The 22,118-nt window shown below is 39.4% G+C and overlaps 1 protein-coding gene across 6 annotated transcripts in view; it reads left to right on the forward strand.

Moving 5' to 3' along the window:
- The window catches only part of ZBTB20 (zinc finger and BTB domain containing 20), a 471,737-nt gene that overhangs the window by 110,899 nt on the left and 338,720 nt on the right, over positions 1 to 22,118 (forward strand). For 3 of the 6 annotated variants that reach the window (XM_028726549.2, XM_028726546.2, XM_028726547.2), the window contains exon 3: positions 4,381 to 4,507. The exons of the other annotated variants lie outside the window; for them this stretch is intronic. The gene's annotated coding sequence lies outside the window, so the exon portion shown is untranslated. The remainder of the gene's footprint in view (positions 1 to 4,380; positions 4,508 to 22,118) is intronic. 6 annotated transcript variants of the gene reach the window in all.

A 22,118-nucleotide genomic window follows, 5' to 3' on the forward strand; every position in this document is an offset into this window, starting at 1 on the left:
ATTTGGATGTTCCAGAAGTCAGCCAGGGATTTGATAGACGTCCCAGTCATACCAGCCAGAAAACCCCCCAGAGCCATCTATGAACCCGTTGGATTCATCTTTCTCCAAGGGCAGATCATCCTGATAGGTTCCCCCGTCTCTGCAGAGGGGGAAAAGTGCTGAAAGCCTAATCTCAACAGAAAGTCATCTAATGATGAGAAAGGACTGTTGTCAATACCCGCCCCCGCCCCCCAGCTTTCAGATCACTCACTTCCTGTCCAGTTGAGAAAACAAGGTCCAGAGTGTTGCCTGCCACATGTGTTGAGCCAATGACATGTTGGGACAGCCGCGTGGTCATAATGGCAGCCATGAAGTCCTGAGCCATCCCAAAGCCAGTTGCCTTGGCATCGGTGTTGAAGTCCCCCATAACCAGCAGTATGGGGCTCCTCAACATCAGTCATGAAGGTGAGATCAGCCTCCTCATCCATAATCAGATAATGGATGAGGGAGGTCTCACTCAGAGTTTAGCTGGCATTCAGCAACAGCAGCTGCAGAGCCCAGGGCTAGCTGATAGGATAACCGTAATTCCCCAGACTGGACAAGGTGTGGTCACTTCCTACCTGTGCCCTGTGCCCCTTATCCAGCCTGCCTACCCCCACCCCATACTTTCTCTTGTCCAGAACCACTGTGACTAGGGTTGCCCCTGCACTCTCCACCTCCTCTCTTCCAAGGTGCATCCTATATCCCTTAATTTAAAAATAATAAAAACCCAAATTTAAAAACCCACAAGCTTAAAAAAGTAAAAAAAAACAACCCAACAATTTTAAACAGGGCCATAAAACCAGCAACACCCCCCCACCCCAAAACACCCCCTAAACAATGCCCCAACCCAAGAGTCTGTTCAGCCACCTCAGCTTTTTATAGCTGGAGTTAGCCACGGCTCTGCTCACCCAGGCCAGGTAGAAAAGGCCCACAAGGCTGGGATGAAGGGCTTATGGATCCCATCAAAGTTTGGTTATGCATTTGAATTGTGAACCTATGGTTCACATATGCCTTACAAACCTGATTTGCAAATAATGATCAAATCATAGTTTACAATTATAGTTTGGAAGGCAAATGCAGACCATGATTGGCCAGCTTGCATGCAACAGCAAACTGTGGTTTGCCACAGAAGCAAGGAAAATGGAATGTATAACAAGGAGAGAAGGAATGAGTGAGTTAGCCTGAGACTCACTTGCCTTTTATATGAACTGAGCAAGTGCCTGTGTCCATGCTTTTGCCATGTATGATTTGTGAGGAGGGGTGTGTGTGTTGGCTTATCACTTAACACAGAGACATAAACTTTCCCTTACCTTGGTTCACGGCTGTTCATTATATCTGCTGTAGCAATATAATTGCCTGCCATTGCTTTATTTTGTTTTACATATTACCTGTGCCAAAGTATTGTTTTAGTTTGTTTTGGTTTTTAGCGAAAAATATATCAATAAATATCTAATTATGAGGTGGGGGGGACATACCGGCATACATAAACAAAAATGCAAATTAAGAACACAGAGAATATAAAAGATGCTATATATGCAGCATGTAAATAAATCCTTATATGTCAATCAAACATAAGAGGTTCCTTGCATTGATACAAAACATGGAATGGAAAAGGCTTTCATTTGTAAGTTTTTTCAGTCCCTGCTCAGTACAGAGAAGCACACTAGTGCATCATACTCTTGGCTAGACTTGATGCTCCCCAGAAGGACCAATCCTGCTGGACAATTTAGCTTATTAGGATTAGGAAGATGCTTCCAGGATTCCAGTTTGGCCTGATAACCAAACAGATGGGATAGGAGGATTTTAAATGACCAGAAACCTTCACAAGTTATAGGATATTGTGGAATATTCTCTAGTTGTGCTTAATCAGAAAATGTGTTGTATTGGGTTGTTCTCCCAGGGAAGCCATTTAGCCTAATGGCCCACTGAAAGGCAATGGGTAGCTGAATAATTGGGACAGTGATGGCAATGCTTTAGTTTTGGCTAATGCCATCGGGTTAAGTGATGTGTAGCCAGTTGTTTAATGAGTAAAAAGTCTAGTATTTTAAATTGAGCCATATTTTGTTAGATCAGAGTAGGAGGTTGAAGGCTCACTATCTCTGTTGAGTTTTATATGCATTTGTTGAACTTCGTGTAAGATTCTTTAGAGTATACTGGCTGTGCACAATCCTTTTCTGTCTTGTCAAATGTACATTTGTAGTGATGCATCTTACTAGTAGTTAATTCCACCAGAATTTTGGTGGCCTGCAGTTTATGTCTCCTAGTTTGTACCGTCTGTTGTGTGACTTATCCTGTTGTTTATTAAAATATTTATAGACAGCTATTTACCCAGGTTTCAAGTCTATTTATACAGTGCAGTTATTGTTTGAAAAAAGAACAGGCTAAAACAGCAATGAATTCCCAAAGGACAACTAAAACGAAAAGGCTTTCTTTTATTTGTTTGCTAATGCTTATCAAAGTAGGAGTTCTTCAAACTTAGCATTAGGGCTGCTACAAAAAAGACCCTGTGCTTGGTAGAGGCTAATAGAGCTTTCCCATTAAATGAATTTCACAGCAGGGCCTTTTGAGATGATTAAGTCCTGAGGGCTTGACATAATCAGGAATGTTCAGGACTGGAATCAGCACTTTGAGTTAAGCCCAGAAATAAACTGTCAACCAGTGCAGGTGCTTCAGAAACAGATGAGGAGATATGGAAACAACCGTCTCAATCTCCTATCCAGTAGACTGCCACATTCTGCACTCCCTGAAGTTTTATAATTATCTTCAGCAGCAGCTCCACATAGTGTGCATTACGGTAGTCTGATCTAGAAGTCACCAAGGCATGAATAGCAGTGGTCAGGTTTCCACATTCCAGCACTGAGTATAGCTATAACATTAGCAAAAATCCAGATGTTGTGAACTTGGTCCTTACACACCAGCCACTGATTTCCCCACTACAATTAATTCTGTTTTATCTAGGTTTACCTTAAGTTCATTTGCCTTTATCCAGTTTCCCACTGATTTCGGGCAAGCATTTAAGCCTTTCATTGCTTCACCTGGGTTGAATGAAAAGGAAAAATAGAGATGGGTGACATCAGCATACCAAACTCCATAACGCCAGATAACTGGTCCAGCAGTTTCATGCAGATTTTCTGTTTTCAGCTTTAAGGTGGCAACTTTAACCAATAATCCATTAGATTACTTAGATTTAATTGCCAAACCCTGCCTTTGTATTCTCTCATCCTATTTTCTTCTGTATGGAATTTGACAAGGAGATAGTAGTTAGTTAGGTGGCCGTGATTCTGTCACATCTAGTTAGAAGAACCTAAAGCATCTAATTATTTTTGAAGATTCCTTTATACTGTGAGTGAATCTTCTCCTTATAGTAGAACTCTATGATCAACCCATTTGTTTAGTTCTGATAGGTAAAAAAAAGGTAAAGGACCCCTGGACGGTTAGGTCCAGTCAAAGGCGACTATGGGGTTGCGACACTCATCTTGCTTCAGGCTGAGGGAGCCAGCGTTTGTCCACAGACAGCTTTCCGGGACACGTGGCCAGCATTACTAAACCGCTTCCCTAGGGCCGCTACCAGACTGTCACTATTTTCAAGTTATGATTCAACTGTATACCAGCAAATTTAGGTTGCTGGCTAGATGGGTGTCTTCTTCCTCCCTCTACTTCATGTGCACCCTTCTTGAAGTTGCCTGCTTGGTGGAAGAGGACGACCAAATAGATTTGGGGTTCTTGTGCACCAAACCTGTTTCAAAAGCAAAACTTCACACACACACACCGCCCACCTATTTTGTTGTGGTAAGAAAAGTGACAGGAAATTAACTGGAACGGGTAGAATAATGGTGGTGTTGGGTAACAGCTTATTACTTCCATGCAAAGCAAACAAACAAAAGCAACTCAGAATGCCAGTGTATAACCCTGAAGCAAATTGTGTGTAAAGAAATCACAATGAATAGTGAAAAAACAGGTGGTCTGGAAGAGCTATAGATTGGTGATGCTTCCTTCTTTAAAATGGAAACATTTAACAGTTGCAAGTGAGTTTTTCCAAGTTACTATGACAATTAGACATGTTAATTGCACATATTGACAGTTGAAGTTGTAAGTGCCCTTTGTGTTGCATCTCCTGTTATTCTGAGGCCTACCTAATAACTCCAGTGGCATTTATATTATAAAACTCTGATAATGACTGAAAAAATTGCTAGTCTGAAGACAGTAGTGAAAGTAGATATTCAAGTTTGTATGCTCTCTTTTACTTTTATTTCAACAGTTTGTATGCCACTGAATTAAAGCAGACGCTAAGCAGTGAACTTTTTAATGAAAAGTTGTGTTCATGTGCAGCTCTAAGCATCTTTCTTCTTCACCTTCTAGGGAACTAGAGGGCTTAACGCATCTGCTGCTTCTTGCTCCTGCTCTGAAAACAATCCCTCCTTATATTTGCTAGTAGAGCTCAACCTTGCATCCCACTCCATCATGTTGATTCTCATTTGGCTTCATGGTAAGCTTGTATTTGCTCTATGTATCGCTGTAAGGTAAAGTCCTCATAGGCTTAGCATACCCCCGATAATAACATTGAGCACTGAAATCAATATACTTCATGCCCATCCAAAATTGTTCAATCATGTCCCAGTTCCCATTGTAGGAAAAGGGTGGGCGTACTGAATTAGCATTGAAGTTGAGCTTCTGCATAATTTTTTATACAAATAAAATATGAACTAAAATATGTGACAGAATTAAATCCATCAGATCTAATAAAAGAAATAGAGGGAAGCAAAGAAAGCTTGGACCTTAAATCCCATTAACCAGGCCAGAGAGAAAATGTGTTAAAAGGGAGCTGCACTGTATCTTTTCGCATTGTCTGTTGGAATAATCTTTTTCACCCTTTAAGTGGAGTGTTTAAAAATCCTGGTATTTCTGAAACAAAAAGAATACACAGCCACTGAGCTAGCTGGTTTTTATACCTTTTCTGAGTATTGTCCTTCAGTACAATACGGAGCCATTTCTTTGTTCTCAGAAGCAAGCAGTTAAATTGTATGTAAATGTATGCAAATTAGATGCTGTCTAATAAAGAGAGTCATTAGATGGAAAAATATTTAGTTTGGCAAAAGAAGAGAAAAGAGGGGAAAAGAAAGCAGGTGTATTTTGGAAGAGATAAATGTACGATTGCTAAAAGCCCTCTAACTTCGGATGAGGATTTCTAAAAAAGGCTATTTAAATTTCTTGTAGGAGGTTTATTCCTTTGTTCTTCCATTTTCTGTGTGTGTCGAAAATTATACATACATAGTTGTAATATAAATGTGACATATATGTAAAATTCAGTATATATCTTGAACAGGCTATGCCCTGTTTGTGCATCCACAAAAATAGATATGTTTGCATAAACCTATATACTTGAGGGTCTGTATAAAAGGGAAGATAGCAGCACTGAAATAAACCATTCTATTAATGTATGTTAAAAGTACCTAGATGATTTTGCAACCATTTCGCCCATTAAGTCATCTTACTAGGATTAGAGGTGTGATACTGTATTTCTGTTGTTCAAGCTACACAGAGCATATTGCTGGACTCAGAGTTACCAAAACTAACACAAGGGATCTCCATTTGGTGCTAAAACTGACCCTGTATCAAAGTAGCAGCAACCACTGGTGCTTGTTTTTCAGTAAAGGGAGCTGGCATTAGCTCCCTGCATGAGATTTTAAGCCTTGCATCACAGGCCCACACTTCTTAGCACGAGTACATCCTTACACCAGCTAGGAGCTGTAGCAAAAAAAACATTTCTTCCTCTTTGGCAAAAAATATATATGTGGCATTATCCAGTTGTACCCTATCTGAATTACACAGGTCCCTAGCTCTGTGAGGTTATCGGGATTCGGAGTTGGGTGCTACCAATATGTGGATAACCCTCAGTTCTATTTCTTCCTGTCATCAGAGTGAGACGAGGCCATGCAAGTTCTGCACTCTTGTCTGATCACTGTAATGAGGGCAAATAAATTGAAACTGAATTCCAAAAAATGGGCATGCCACAGCTGGGTGGTTCCTGGATCTGAGACTTAGGTGAGCAGCTCTGTGATGGAGTTGCAGTCCCTTTGTCTCTTTGATTTCAGCGGAGACCCAAGTGTCTGCAAGGGGCAGCCTGAATAGGTTAATCCATGCTGTGTTAAGTTCCCATTTGGATTACTGTAATGCAGTCTAGAAGGGCTGCTCTGGAAGACAACTTGGAAAGTGCAGCCTGTGTAAAATGCAGAAGCTTGACTTTTAAGTGGAATCACTAGTCAAACCTATATTATACATTATACATTATACATGTTCTGCACTGACTGCCCACATGGTTCTGGTCCAAATTCAAGGTTTTACAGAAGACTTATAAAGCCCCCAAACAACTTGAGGCCTAAATACTTGGAAGAATGCCTCTCTCAGTTATAAATATAGTCTTTCCAAGAGTTAAGATTGGCTGAGAGGTCCAACTTAGTGTCCTGGCAGTGGGTGCACTATATTTGGTGGTGATGTATGAGCAAGTCTTCTCCATGGTGGCACTCTGGCTTTCAAACGCCCTGCTTCTTGAAATTCAGCTAGCATTGTCGCTTTTGTTATTTCATTGCCAGCTCAAAACACCACTTTTTATGCATGTTTAGGAAGTTAACAGTAATATTTGCTCATGGCTATGAATGTTATTTTAATGAAATTGTTGCTCCTCGCCCTGAAAATTTGGATCAAAGGTGGAATGTAAATAGTCTCAATAAATGCTACTTGTTACAACATAAGCCTTGCCCCACCTCACCATGGAATAGGAGTATCACAATAGGAATGGCAAGTTCACATTTCCTTCACACAGATGGGAAGAGGCGTTGCTTTTACCTGCGTTGGTTTTTTTATTTTAAAAAACTTAATGCTCCTTTATGCTCCTTGCTTTTACAGCAGCAAGCCCATGATTTCCTGCACCACAACCATTTACACTCCTCACCCTTGGAAGCCTGGTTAGCTGCTATGTAGCCATAGGGGTGTGTGTGCATGTGTGTGTGTGCGTGCACGTTCGTCCGTGCGTGCGCAAAAGAGAGGAATAAAAACAAAAAAAATTCCTTCCAGTAGCACCTTAAAGACCAACTAAGTTAGTTCTTGGTATGAGCTTTCGTGTGCATGCACACTTCTTCAGATACACGTATGCACACGAAAGCTCATACCAAGAACTAACTTAGTTGGTCTTTAAGGTGCTACTGGAAGGAATTTTTTTTGTTTTGACTATGGCAGACCAACACGGCTACCCATCTGTAAAAGAGAGGAATGTTAGGGATGGAACAAAGGAGAGGTAGCAGGACAAGGGGATACCTGCACCGGAGCGGCGGCAATGAAACTATTGGCTACTGAATTGCCTCCGCTTGTTCTGCCTCTCGGAGACCCACCTAACGCAACCCAGTGTCCAAAAGAGAAGGAAACATGACTATAATGTGATCATGTGATGCCAGTGTTTACATCCTCTCAGCTGTTTCCGCTCCCCCTCTCCCTCTCCCTGCCCCTCCCCTCTCCTCTCACAGTCACACAGTCAGGACCAGTGACCCTCTTACCCATCCACAAGATTCCTTGTTGAGGTTTTTTTACCTCTGCGTCACTTCCCTCCCCCAGCCACTCTCCAGCCAAGGGAAGTGACTTCTTGTCACTTCCACTGGCATTGGGGCCCAGCCTCCCCTGGAATTAAAAACAAAACAAAAAAACTGAAAAAACAACAGAAAACTAAAAGAAACCCCAGGTTGCCATGCATCCTGGAAATTCCTGACACCTTTTAAAATTCAAATTTCCCCTCCAGACGCCATTTTAGGCGTCCAATTTCCTGGCATGTCCGGAATTTTCCAGATGTATGGCAAGCCTAGGAAAGATCAGCCTGCAAGTCCAGTATTCTGAACTTCTGATCAGCTTCAAACTCTGGAGCGATTGTAGCTCAGCGGCCGAGGATATACTTTGCATGCAGAAAGTCTCACGTCCAATCCCTCGCATCTCTAATTAAATATATTTACGTTCGATTCTGGCAACAGCTTTCTTATTATGGGCTAGATGGAAAATGTGTCTAGATATAAATTTCTTTTATTTTTGTTTCTTCTCTGATTTCTTAGGCAACAAAAAAGTCCTTCTTAAATAGCTCCAGAGAATACCAAAAACCAGAGAATACCAAAAACCAGACTGACTATTCTCTGTTAGTTCACAGAAAGTGTTAAGCGTCAGACTTTGAATTCTGCCTAGTTTTATCACATCCTCTTCAAGCTCAGGGATTCTTCCACTCATTTCCATATGAGCTTGTCTACCTAAATTGACCCTTGCATTGTTTGAGAATAGATTGGATTAAGCTTTCACCCAAGGCAACTTTTTGTTTCTGTGTGTGTGTTGAAGTTATATATTAAAAACTGTTTTCAATCAGATGTGTGAGTTTTCTGTTAACTGTTAACTTGTTGCCATGGCAGTACTGGAGCAATGTATGCACGTAGACATATATGTGTTTAAAATACACGTATATTAAATTAGTGTTTTAAAAATATTTACATATATAGCTTAGGAATTGGCATCATTCCCAGAATTACTGGAACTACCTTCCCCAGGAACATTTGGACTTGAATAATCTCCTTAGCAGCACCTCCCCCTACTCCTGAAGCATAACAGTTTGTAGAAATGGCGCTTCAGTTAGTACTTGACTTCTTATCTTGCAATGACTGAGTTCTTTGGAACTGCAATATATGTTTTAGCTTTGTGCTTTAAAATGTCCTTTGCTAATGGTTTCTCCTTGAAGTATTCAAAAAATGTGAACACCCAGCTGCAGAAGATGTGTTTTTGAAGGGTCAATAATGCTGTTGTCCACCTAGTTGGATTTCCGTCTCTTTAAATATTATTTTGAGGTTTAGATAAACTACAGAACTCTGGATAGTTCCAGATAATGTTAACCCATTCCAAGCATATTTCTAAGATATTGCCACAAATGTTGACATCTGAAATCCAGTATGGCAGGCAACTGTAAGAAAATTGAATTTTGCAATAGTGCCAGAAAGTTGGTCTGTTTGTCTTGTAAGTTCTTTTTCCAGAATCCAGAATGATCAGTGACATCCAGGTTCCCAAGATGGCTTTGTCTTCAAAGTAAAAGCAACTTCAGATGTTATACCAGTGAAGAGTGAGTAGGAAGCACAAGCATCTTGTGCTTCTTATTCCTTCACATTGTTGCAGTCTTCTGCATCACTCAGAGTGAAGACATATGCAAGTTCCTACAGGGCAGATGGAAAGGATTTATTTCACATGTTGAAGAAAAGGAAGCATGAAGCCACTTCCAACAGAGCGTTCCAATTTTCTCTGTCTGCTCAGGATGTGAATTTGGTAACTTGCACATTCACAAGATTAGTGATGGCAAGCAATAAGACAACTGAGAACTAGTCTCCCAACAGTTCGTATTAAATTATCAGTTCTAGAATTTACCATTTTCTGGGTGACCACCAATTTATTGGAACTGTTTCCAGTGTATATAGCGTTTCGAGATGTGTACTTCCTAAAATAGGTTTTAAAGAATAAAAGATTCTACACTAAACTAATCCTGGTGCTAGCAAATTGGCTGTCGGACTAGCAGCTTTTGATATTACCTAGTTATTGTTGTTGTTGCCGTTATTTCTTTTTAATTATGCAAAGTGCTAATCAGTTTGATTATGCACAGTGCTAATCAGGTTAATTATGCAAAGTGCTAATCAGTTGTTCTCTAAGCACATGGGGAGTGCAGAGGTGCTGATGGTGAATAGTGCTGCTACATGGGGGTAGTCACGGCAGTCGTTTTCTATTAAGAAAGAGGAGCAAGTGAGATGGCACAGAGAATTTTACCTCTTAAAATTATTTTTAAAAATGAAGACAGCTGTAGGGACAGGAGTTCCACAACAGTGGTACATTTAACCTAAAATGCTGTTTTTCTCTCCAAATAACTTGGTCAGAATTGAATGGGCCGGTGATATATAAACATTTTGTTAATTTTCCAGAAAATTAATAGCTAGGATCCATCACAGAGTTAAGCATGCATAAGACTACTGATATAGCATACTTGTCAATGTAGGAGTATGGCCACTGTGGCCTGTGTGTTTGCTACAAGTAGGGCAGTTTTTCTTATAATCATATTGGTGATAGATGCTTCGTGGTGGAATACAGTGGTACCTTGGTTTACAACCATAATCTGTTCCGGAGGTCCGTTTGTAAACCAAAACAGGTTGTAACCCAAGGCGTGCTTTTGCCAATGGGGCCTCCAAAAATAATTTGTTTGTAATCCAAAAAAAAATGGGTTGCAATCCAAAAAAAGTTTGCAAACTAGGACATGCACTTCTGGGTTTGACGTGTTTGTAATCCAAAACGTAAGCAAACCAGACTGTTTGCAAACCAAGGTACCACTGTCCTCAGGTATGTGCAGATGATAAAAAGTAACGATAGGAAGTAAAATGATTTCACCCTGCTAGTTCATTAATAGACACACACACACACACACACACACACACACACACACACACACACACTTATTGAGAAGAACTGGTTTTTTAACTAAGGAAAGTGAGCTGAAGGGATATTGGAAACGGGGCAAGTTCTAACAGAGTAGGAGGACCACTAACAGAACAACACTTATGGTTCTGGAGGTCCCTACTGCAGACATACAGCTCTCACTGGTGTTCTTGCACTGGTAGTGGGGGCTGAAATGAGGCATTCCCAGGGCATATCAGGGACAGCCAAGAATCCAGTAGACCCTGAATCCCCTGACATATCCCAAGACTAGGCCCTTTTCCAACCCTCTGATTGAACAGCCTCTCAAGGTAAGGAAAAGCTCCCACCTCCTACCCTGATTGTAGCAAGCTAGCCATTTATGAAGTGGTTGTACTTCTGCTGCAGAATCTCCCCACCCCGCAAAAAAAGGATTGTTTTGTAAATCTTAATAAAGATTGCCAATGGTCCCCATTTTTAACTGAATTCTGCACCTTGCTCTTTCAATTATGTAATGATTTTATGTTTTTAAAAAAACACGCTTTGATCTTCGGATGAAGGGTTGTATAAACATTTTAACAACAGCAGCAGCACATTTCAACAACAACAACAAGGCCACATGAAAAACTCTGAAATAGAATAAGTGGTGGTCATGTGTGTTTGAGGTACGATCTTGATGAGAAGCACCCAAACAGACCTACCTAGTTCTAATAAAATGCTAAGAATTTCCCCTTCAAAAATTGGACCTTGTAAAAGTGCCTCAATTTTAGCATACATATTAACATGATATTATGGGTTATTATTATTTTTTACAAGATGCACTATTTATTTTTAAATTAAAATGCTGATTAACACGTCCTTTTGCAAACATGTGAAAAGAGAGTTTGGGATATAATAGGTGTACCAATAATTCTAGTTAGTCCCTCACTACAGTTAATATGAAAGAGACACTGGGATTCCATACTTTTTAGATTTTTCACTGCCAATAAGAAAAGGCTGATACGGCTGATATTAAATGGTTTCCATACTAATTTAAGGACCTTTAGACCAGTGGTATAAACTTAGGTACAATTTAAATATTCTGATTTTAGGATCTAAAGAATTGGGTAGTGGATTAGTTGACACAGGCCTGGATGCAGAAGATGGGAAAGGGCACCTAAGTCTCATTGGAATCTGCATAGTTTTTCACAGTTTTTCCCATTGATTTCAGTGGTTGAAGCCAGCTCTCTAGCTTGCAAATGATATGTGCTGCACTATGTTGTGTTTTGTGTTGATACTGGAAACTCAGGTCTTTGACAGAGTTAATTACTATTTTGTCATGTTATCATGTTTGTTCTCAATAAACGATTATACTTTTAAAAAAGAAGTTAAACAAGAAAACACATACAACCTGGTCAAAATAAATAAAAAATAATTTTAAAAAAATTCTCCAGTAAGTAGCACCTTAGAGACCAACTAATTTTGTTCGGGGTATAAGCTTTCATGTGCATGCACACTTCTTCAGATATCTGAAGAAGATATTCGTCTGAAGAAGTGTGCCTGCACATGAAAGCTTATACCCAGAACAATCTTAGTTGGTTTCTAAGGTGCTACTGGACAATTTTTTAATTTTTATTTATTTATTTTGACTGTGTCAGACCAACACGGTTACCTACCTGAACACAACCTGGTGTCACTGCATACACTGCATGCCGTGTACTTTCTGACATGCAGTGTACAACCTCATATGCAGGTTACATATGATACCAGCAAAACAGTTCTGCTAGTGTGTGGGCTTTTAGCTATGCAATAAAGCTTCCCTGCCCTCTCCTCTCTACGCACCTCATAAATCAGCTCCGGAGGGTTGGGGGAGCCCACTGGAACATATTTAGGGGTTACACAGATAGAGGTTATAAGTTGTTCAAAATTGTTCTTAATATGGTGTTTTAATCCTGTAACCCACACTAGGACCTTAGAATGAAGGGCAGGTAATAAATACTGTAAACAAATAATAAAGTCTTTTCCTGTGGGCCTGCCAGCTTTTCTTTTAACACCAGTGATATAAATTTGGGGTAATTTTTTATAAGAGAGTCAGAAGCATTCTGCTTAAGCAGAGGAAAGGCCTATCTGACATAAAGTTCTGCTTCCCATAGTGTCCAGCTAGATGCTTCTGGGAAACCCAGAAGTACGAAATGAGCTTCCCAGCTACAGAGATATATTCTGAACTTGAGCTATTACTTCATTACTTTTTGAAGAAATTGTAGAATTCTTTTACTACCTAGTGTACTGCATACAAAGGTAAATGTAGACTTTCATTACAGTATGATCAACTACATCCAGTTTTTTATTATACCTCCTCTTACAATGCAACTTAGAGTGCATTCCTATGGAAGGAGTATCTCAATTCTAGCTACTGTCTCAACACCAATTATTCAACTAAATTGGTTCCATACTTAACACAAATGTATTTTTCAGTGCTGTTACTTAAAGTGAAGAAAGAACACATTTTGGATCCTCGTGTACGTAATAAGCAACTAAATACGCCTATTTTCTACTAAGCCAAGAAGTCTGCTTTTGCAAGGTATACTTCATTCTGTATAACTCATCCATGCTAAGGAATTTTTGTTCATTTAAAATTTTTTTATTACATAAACATTACCAAAACAATTGGTTTCTCCCTTCCCACCTCCTCCTCCAGAAGACTAATGTGTCAAATTTTCCCATAAATCTATATGCGTAGTTGGTGGGCGCCAGTCATCAGGGTAATCAGTGCAGCATCAGGACAAACTTGTGGGCCGGGGAGGGGGAGTTGCTGTAGTCTGTACAGATTCTGTCTCAGTCTCCAGGCTCTCTGTACAGAAGTGGATGTTCTGAGTGCAGAAAATGTTTCACTCAGCAGTCGCAGGTTCAAGCTCATGAGAGGATCCACATAGGGGATCTAGAGCGTTCATTCCTGGCATTGGGCAATCCAGACAGATTAGGGCAGGCATCCCCAACCTGTGGCCCTCCAGATGCTTTGGCCTACAACTCCCATGATCCCTAGCTAACAGGACCAGTGGTCAGGGATGAGGGGAATTGTAGTCCAAAACATCTCGAGGGCCGAAAGTTGGGGATACCTGGATTAGGAATTCTGCTGGTTTACCATCTGACATAGCTGGTCATGGAAGCGATGGTGATGACTCCCAGACTGCTGGTTTTGGAGGACTCCAACATATATACTGAGGCGACTGGCTCTGGAGTGGCTTCGGACTTCATGGCTGCCATGATGACCATGGGGCTGTAGCAACATATCACTGGTCCTATGCATGTGGCAGGCCACACTCTGGAACTTGTTTTCTCAACTGGGTAGGAAGGTTGACTTGAAAGTGGGGGATATTGACACCAGCCCTTCGTCATCATTAGATAATTTTCTGTTTAAATTAGGCTTTCAACATCTTTTCCCTTCTGCAGAGTTGAACGATCTATTAGGATGGTCCACCCTAGGATACTGATGAATTCAGTGGGGAGTTTTCCGGCTGATATGACTGGTGCTCTTGTCAAAATTCTGGCTCTGGAAGCTCTGGAACATCTGAATGGCTCCGGCCGTTGACATGGTCACCCCTGAGCCCCATCTCCTGCTTTGTGGGAGTTTCTCTCCCTGGTATACTCCAGAGCTTAGTGCTAGGAAACAGGCTGGGAGATGGCTCAAACATGGCCTTAGTCACTCTGTATGATATGCATATATTAGTAATTGATGACACTATGTACATGCAGTTCGGGGGGGGAGCATTAAGTTGAAGTAAGAATTTAATTCATCCTTATAAAAAGTTTAAATGACATTGCTTGGTCGATAAAAATAGTGAACCTTAAATTTTGGTCCTTAAAATTGCTTTAAAAAAACAGGAAATGAAATTCCACACCTATTCTGAGTGAATTCTCTCATGATTTTTAGCATTGTGTGATCTATTGATTACACATTGTAGTTGCTTTAGTATAAGAACATTCTGATGGACAATTAAGTAAGAATTTTACTGGTTCAATGGGCTAGAGATAGGAAGAGCTAGCGGCTCTTCAAGGCAAAGTCAGATTGGTCAGGAAGCACTAGGTTTTGGTTCAGTGCTGTCTTTGAACTCCATATTTTACGTATCTGAAATGTTTCACCTTTCATTAGATTTATAGGTACAGTATATGGATTCCCACAAAGCACTGGAGGTCTAGCTGTCACTTCCCTCTTTGGGTCTTTGATATGATATATCTACACATTTACAAAATAAGTAGAGAAGAAGAAAAATGGGCATGCTTATTTTCTTTGAAGCTACTGGAGTCCATTCATAGATTCAGAATCAACAGGTGTAACTTAGGACATGTTTAAGAGATCGCCCCAAACTATGATAATGGGACATGCTGGGTCACTTCTGAGTCTTAAATTAGGCTTATGGGCTTTTAGATAAGGGAAGTTTTTGAAAATTGTTGTGAAGTTTCCCAGTGAACTTACATAGCCATTTTAAATAACTCTATAAAATGGTAATACCTTTAGTTTTTCTCTGGCACAAGAGAAGACAAGAAGATTTGTTTATTATATTTTCAGTAATTCAATGAACTTGCCATTTTGACCAGGTGGCTTGCTTTTAGAGAAAAACAAGTGTGAAGCCCACTTAGTCTCACTGAACTGGTTGTACAGTTCTTTGGGTCCTAGTCATAATGTTTCCTTGATTCTGTTATGTTGTGGCAACATGTGAAGATAGAGATATCTCTTTCTTGGACATGCTGATTGTTAGAGTTTTCATTAATGGCTACTAGTGGGCTATCAGGGTAATCTTGAAAACCAGCATGGAAGGAACCCAACATTCTCGCTCGCTTAAACATGAGAGTCAGCTATAAAAATGTTTTGCTCACACTGTGTCAGCTAGCTTTTAGAAACAAAGCAAAACCAGGAAATCTGATTTTGGCTAGAGAAAGCAGTTCTAGGATTTTGGAGCTAACTGATGGCAGAAACCATCTTGGGTTCAGATGTGCTGCTGTTGATTTTTTTACTGATGTGTCTTTGGAACTAGCTTTACCTGCTTCTGTGCCTGCCCAATTTAACTGCATATTTGCAAACAAAACTGCTTAGTCTAATTTGTATATTTGCAAACAAAACTGCTCAGTATAATGATATATTTGCTAACAAAGGGTTATTACAAAACATTGCAAAGTGTCCAATTCACTCCCTCCAAAGAAAACACTTTGTGAAACTCTCTGGACACTTCCCATTGTTTGGGGAAGTGGGGAGTGCAAAACAAAACATATAATTGGCATATGAACAATTAAATATTCCTGAAATACAATCCCATTGGTGTTGTATTTCATAAGGCTGCTCTTTAGGTCCAGATGTAGTGTTGAGGAGAGTTTACTTACATTATGAAAATAACTAACAGTTCTTTGTCCAAAGACCTTCTAAAAACTGGTTAGTAACAGTATGATCATTCACTAAACATTTTATTTAGCACTTTTTATCATTAAACATGCATTTTATGCATGGATTAAATTAAGGTATATTATTCTTTGTTTTAAATAGGAGCTTGTATTCTCTTTCTTGAGTTACTGGATTTTTCAAAAAGTGCACAAATCCAATATTCTACTGTTGGCAGATTATTTGAAGGGTTTTTTTTTTTTTTTTGAAGAAAGGAATACTTTATAAATTCTTCATAAAAATGGTTGCGGGAGATGCAATATCTGATGGCTTGGGACAGAGCTTTCCAAACTGTGTATCATGGCACATTAGTGTGTCGGCTGCAGTGTGTAGGTGTGTCATGTGAATGCCTCCCACGCTTCTCCTGGGGCAGGAAAGGGGTTAGTTAAACTTCTGGTTTGCTAGTAAAACTGAATTGCTGTTTCACAAAATGATGCAAAACTGAATTACTGTGTTGCGAAATGAGGCATGTCTAAAAAGTGTGTCACCAAAATGAAAAGGTTGGAAAGCTCTGGCTTAGGACAATACTAAACGTTATGATAAACTTGATGCTCCAGTTCAGAATGGTAGTCCCTCATCATCTTCCCTTTTAACTTCTTGCAAATTTTAAAACTGCTTGCCTTTTCTTCTTGTAAGTGTTAAATTTGCTTCTATCTCTGCCAGTAGCAATAATATGGAACAGGAAATGCACATAGACATGGAGAATGCATAGCAGAGAAAAGGGAGTAACTGAACACAGAGCTTCCATTTTTGACAGCAACCCTGTGTTTGACCTAGCTTTTAGTAAATAGTTGCTTCTAGACTGACAAAAAAGCATTTAAGGTGGAAATAGTAATTCCAAAACTGGGGAACTGTGCTTATAGCTTTAAGGGTCCCAGTCAGGTGCCCTCCTTTCAGTTCACATCAGCATAAAGTGAGAAAAATAAGCATTCCAACTAAATCCAGACTATGGGTTAATAAACAAAACAATTTGGTTTCTGCAACTCAGTATTTGTGAGTTTCAAACAAGCATTTTGATTAAAATTGTATGGCTTGCATGGCTGTAGAGATGGAAGGCATAAATGAATGCTAGGTTGCTAGGATTGATCTTTGTCTTCCTGCCATGACAGACGTAAAAGAAGAGAACTCTCTAAACACATACATATCTTATTATGACACACACATTTGGAAGAAGCCCCATTGGCAAAAACTAACATAAAGTGACACGTTGTTTAAAAAGTTGTTTTGAATGTCTTCTCCTGTTGATCATATGCAACGGGGATAAATAAACACCCAGTGTGTGGTGCAACCAGGCTGAGCATTCATGCTCCAGCAAATGTTTATGTCTTCGGTTGGCTGCATTGCTGTTTGTTTACTGTAAACATCATACCTGTATATGTTTGTAATATATATATTAGCATTGGTAGTACAATCTTGGCTGTATAGTTGTGAGGAGGCTTTTTCTTGGATATGACCAGATGGGGTTTGTTCTCTCCTCCCTGCTCCTTCTAATGCGGTGAATTAGTCTTTTGTACTTCTTGTGAAACAGAGGGACTGCTTATTCAAGCAGGACATGCTGTGCCCTGCTTAAATTAATGCAGGTGGATATGCAAGAAAAGCCACATAGGATTTGTCTGGTAGGAATCAAGCTAGTTTAGCTTTTTGTTTAATTAAAAACAGGTCTATTGGGTTCTCGGTTTATTCACCGATGAGTGGGATGATGCACAAGTCTCCTCAAGGTGAAATGACTAAAGTTGTTAGCTTCACATTTAAAGATGTCCCTTCTGCCACGATGTCAGTGTTGTTCCTCTTCTTTTTATAGCATTTTAAAATCCTTTTTAGTGATGATGGTTGTATTTGGGCAAAGGATAAAACTTGAGGTCATGTGCTCCCCATTCGCTTTCACCAGTGCTCCTGAAAGGAGGGTCTCATTGTTTGAGAACCAATACAAATTCTGGTTAGTTTTGACTATGCCTTGGCCAAAGAAGCCAATTTCAAACCATAGTTTGCCATCTTGTTTGGATAAACCACATAGCTACAGATTTTACAGTTGTCTCATGACACATATTAAGCTAACTGGTCTGTAATTTCCAGGAACCCCATTAGGGTTCTTTGAGAATTATTGGGTGGGTGCCATCCAGTCCCAGAAATTATTCCTTTTTTTCCTTTTTTCCATTTGGTCTAGAGCTTCTTATGGATTATTCCTTATGGCTGTGTCCAGGGAGGAACAAGGAGGGCTGAGCAGTTCTATGCATGTAACACTAAGCTGTGGTTTTGTGTTACATCTGAATGAAAGCAATGTTGACTTCCTGCTCCTGGTGTCTTCTAGAACTTTCCCAGTCATTGACACTCTTTGTCTTCTGCCAGTTATCTGACTTCTTCTGCTGGTGCATTTAAACACTTTATGAAAACTCACTCTTCAAACTAGCATTTTTAATTGATTCTGCACATCATTCTTTTTGGTCCTCTTCTTGTCTCCCAAGTGTTTCATGGCTCTTACTTAGACAAGCCTGAGGCAAGGCCTGTTTTTTTGTTTTTTGTTCCCTTATTTAAAGCTTTTTCTTGGTTGTTGATCTAAAAATAACTCCTTGTAATCAGAGGCACAATTAAGAAGACTATGTATGTCCAGGGTTTTTTTGAGCAGGAGCTCAAGGGAACTGAATTCCCTTACCATTTTTAAATTAAATAATAATAATAATTATTTTCTGTTTGCGGGGGCTGGAATGGATATACACCCAACGCTTGAGCCAAAAATCCACCTATATCTGTAATCAGTAAAGTTGTCGCCATTTCTAATCCAGATCATTGAATTTATTAATCTTATCATATATTTAGCCATTCCCTGGGCGGTGGGGATGGGGAGTATGGCACTGTGATTGGGTCCACAATAAAATGACTGACTGACTTTGTGGTGAGTTTCTCCCAGACTTTGTAACTCCCTCCCTAGAGAAGTTAGACTGACTCCCTCCTTGTTGTCCTTCTCTCAGCAGGTGAAGGACCTTCTCATTCCAACAGGATTTAGGGAACCAACTGCTTTTAATAAAAGGGCTGGGGCCATGTTATTTTTACTGTTATTATCTGCATGTTTATATCTTCTATAGTTTTAATTCTATTAATGTTCTATGAATGGTTGGGGAGGTATGGAGGGAGGAAGGAAGGAATAATCCTCCCTCCATGAGTAGATCCCAAGTTATTTATTAAATTTAGGGCCTTATATGTCAGTAATAACACCTTTTAACCCAGCTCCATAGCAAACCAGTCATTGCAAAGATGTAATGTGCTTCTGGCAGGTCTACCCAGTCACTCTCCTAGTTGTGAAGTCATACGACTCAAAATGGAGCAAGAAGCTCCATGTTAGACTCCTAATGTGAGCTGTGTTCTCAGTGAGATGTAACTTCTAGCCTGAGCTGGCAACATCTTTCTGAATCATGCGGGGTCACTGAAGGCGTTTCTTTGGGCAGCAGATTCCAGTGTGAAAACTCTTTTTCCTGCTTCTTACCTCCATCTTCATGTGTTCTTGGGAAGGGGAAAAAAGAGTTCAAAGCCAGAACACATTTGAGTGGTGTTCAACTAAGTTTTATTTAGAGCAGACACATTGTAATGAATTGCCCTAAGTTGGTTATATTTATCAGTTTCATTTGGTCTGCTCTGAGTAAAACTTAGTTGAATAGTTGAATACCAACCTATGCTTCCAGCATATAAATTTCTTTTTTTAAAAAAAAAATATATATTTTATTAAATTTTCTTTCCAACAGTTAGAAATTTACAGAATAAAGAATGAAGATAGAAAGAGAAAGAGATACATAGAAACCGACTTTCCAAAATATTTTTGCCATTCCAATTGGACTTCCCCACATCTTCCGAACCCTGCGTTCTTTGCAATTAAAACATCAGCAATTTGTTACCTTATTTCATATCTTACTGTATCTTTCAAGTACTATGTTTCTAAGTTCAAAATACTGTATCTCCGTTATTTGTACCTTAAAAATAAACATAGTATAGTTATTTCACATTGTCCACCTCGTCTTTCTTATAACTTAGTTTCCAATTCACCTATTCAAGTTGCTGAAGCAAAAGTTTCCTAATCGTACACATTCTTAACATTCATACAGCTTATAATGTTTTTGCAAATAGTCCTTAAATTTTTTCCAGTCTTCCTCCATTATTTCCTTTCCCAAATCTCGGATTCTGCCAGTCATTTCAGCCAATTCCATGTAGTCCATCAACTGCGTCTCCCATTCCTCCAGCGTGGGTAAATCTGGTGTCTTCCAGTACTTTGCGATGAGGATTCTTGCTGCTGTAGTAGCATACATAAACAAAGATCTATCCTTCTTTGACACCTTCTGGTCCACCATGCCCAGGAGGAAGGCCTCTGGTTTCTTAGGAAAGGTATATCTAAATACCTTTTTTAACTCATTGTAAATCACTTCCCAGAAGGCCTTCACTTTCGGGCAGGTCCACCAGAGATGAAAGAATGTCCCTTCCGCCTCTTTACATTTCCAACATTTGTTATCAGACAGGTGATATATCTTAGCAAGCTTGACTGGGGTCATGTACCACCGGTATATCATTTTCATAATGTTTTCCTTCAAGGCATTACATGCCGTGAATTTCATTCTGGTGTTCCATAACCTTTCCCAGTCCTCAAACATAATGTTGTGCCCAATGTCCTGTGCCCACTTTATCATGGCGGATTTTACTATCTCATCCTGTGTGTTCCATTTAAGCAGCAAGTTGTACATTCTCGAAAGTATCTTAGTTTTTGGTTCTAACAGTTCCGTCTCTAATTTCGATTTTTCCACCTGGAAACCAACTTTTTTATCAATTTTAAAAACCTCTTGAATTTGAACATAGTGTAGCCAATCTCGCACCTTATTTTTTAATTTCTCCTGGCTCTGCAACCTCCAATTGTCTCCAGTTTTTTCAATTATTTCCCAATATTTCGGCCAGTAGGCCTCCATGTTGAGTCTTTTTCGAGCCTTGGCCTCCACCGGTGATAGCCACCTCGGGGTCTTGCCCTCTAGTAAGTCTTTGTATTTCATCCAGACCATAAATATTGCTCTTCTGACAATATGGTTTTTGAACAATTTATGAACTTTAACCTTGTCGTACCACAAATATGCATGCCAACCAAAAGCATTGTCAAACCCTTCCAGATCTAGGACATCAGTGTTCTCCAGCAAAAACCAATCCTTCAACCAACAGAGACCAGCAATTGATTGTTTGTGTAGCTAATAATATCTAGTAATCACAAATAATGGGTCACATTTTTGAATGCTTACAACTTAATGTTTCCCTTTCTTATAAAGGTCTGCATAGTGTAGATAGCCATATGGATATATAATCAGATGTAGACAAACATATGATAGGCTAGTCACCCGGACTGCCTCCTATTTGCAGTTAACCTTTTGATGAACGATCCATGAAACTGGTTTTAGATGTTTAAAAAAAGCAAACAACTAGAACAATTGCATCATAAATGTGTTAATTCATTAGTAAAAAAATGGAAAACAACAACAAATGAGGTCTCAGCTTGATCATTAGAAAGATGAATTTCAGAAAGAGTGAATTAACATAACAGCATACTCACCCAAGGGCTACTGTGAACCTCACAAGCAGATAAGACATCCCCTTACTCACAAAATAACTGTCCTTCAGGATAGCACTGCAAGCTCTTTGAATAGTTTGGCATTTCATTCTATTCTTGGGAAAATAAATTTCATCAATGAACAGCTTACAAACTGAATGTAGAAAAATGCTATCTGATTATCTAAACCCCTGCTAATTTTCCTAGATGTGAAGAAGCTGAAATTTCAGTCGGTACCTTGGATCATTCATTTCCCTGCACTCAATCCCCTCCCCCCAAGTGTCACTATTATAGTCAAGAGCAAATGGTCTGTTCAGTTCTTGAATTATAGGACCACCAATCCTTTTAAATATGAAAATAAAGTCTCTGATCAGGCAAGTAAATCAGAAAAATTAAATTTGCTTCTGTGTTCAAGAAAGAAAATGTTTTATTGTTTTTAGGCTGGGCAAGCCAATACATCTTTATTCCTTTTAATAGTTTTTAAACTGTTTTAAACTTAAATTATGGATTTTAAAAATAAGTGTACCATACGTTTGAGAGGGTATAATAGGCTATGGGTCAGTACTTTTGAAATAAGTTATTATTTTAAGACCTATCAGTTTTGAGTGTTTTGTCTAAGAGTGTTGATGCTCTGCCATATTAATTGCAATAGATTATTCT

This window comes from Podarcis muralis, chromosome 4 (assembly GCF_964188315.1).
Source record: "Podarcis muralis chromosome 4, rPodMur119.hap1.1, whole genome shotgun sequence".
In the NCBI taxonomy this organism is placed as follows: Eukaryota; Metazoa; Chordata; class Lepidosauria; order Squamata; family Lacertidae; genus Podarcis; species Podarcis muralis.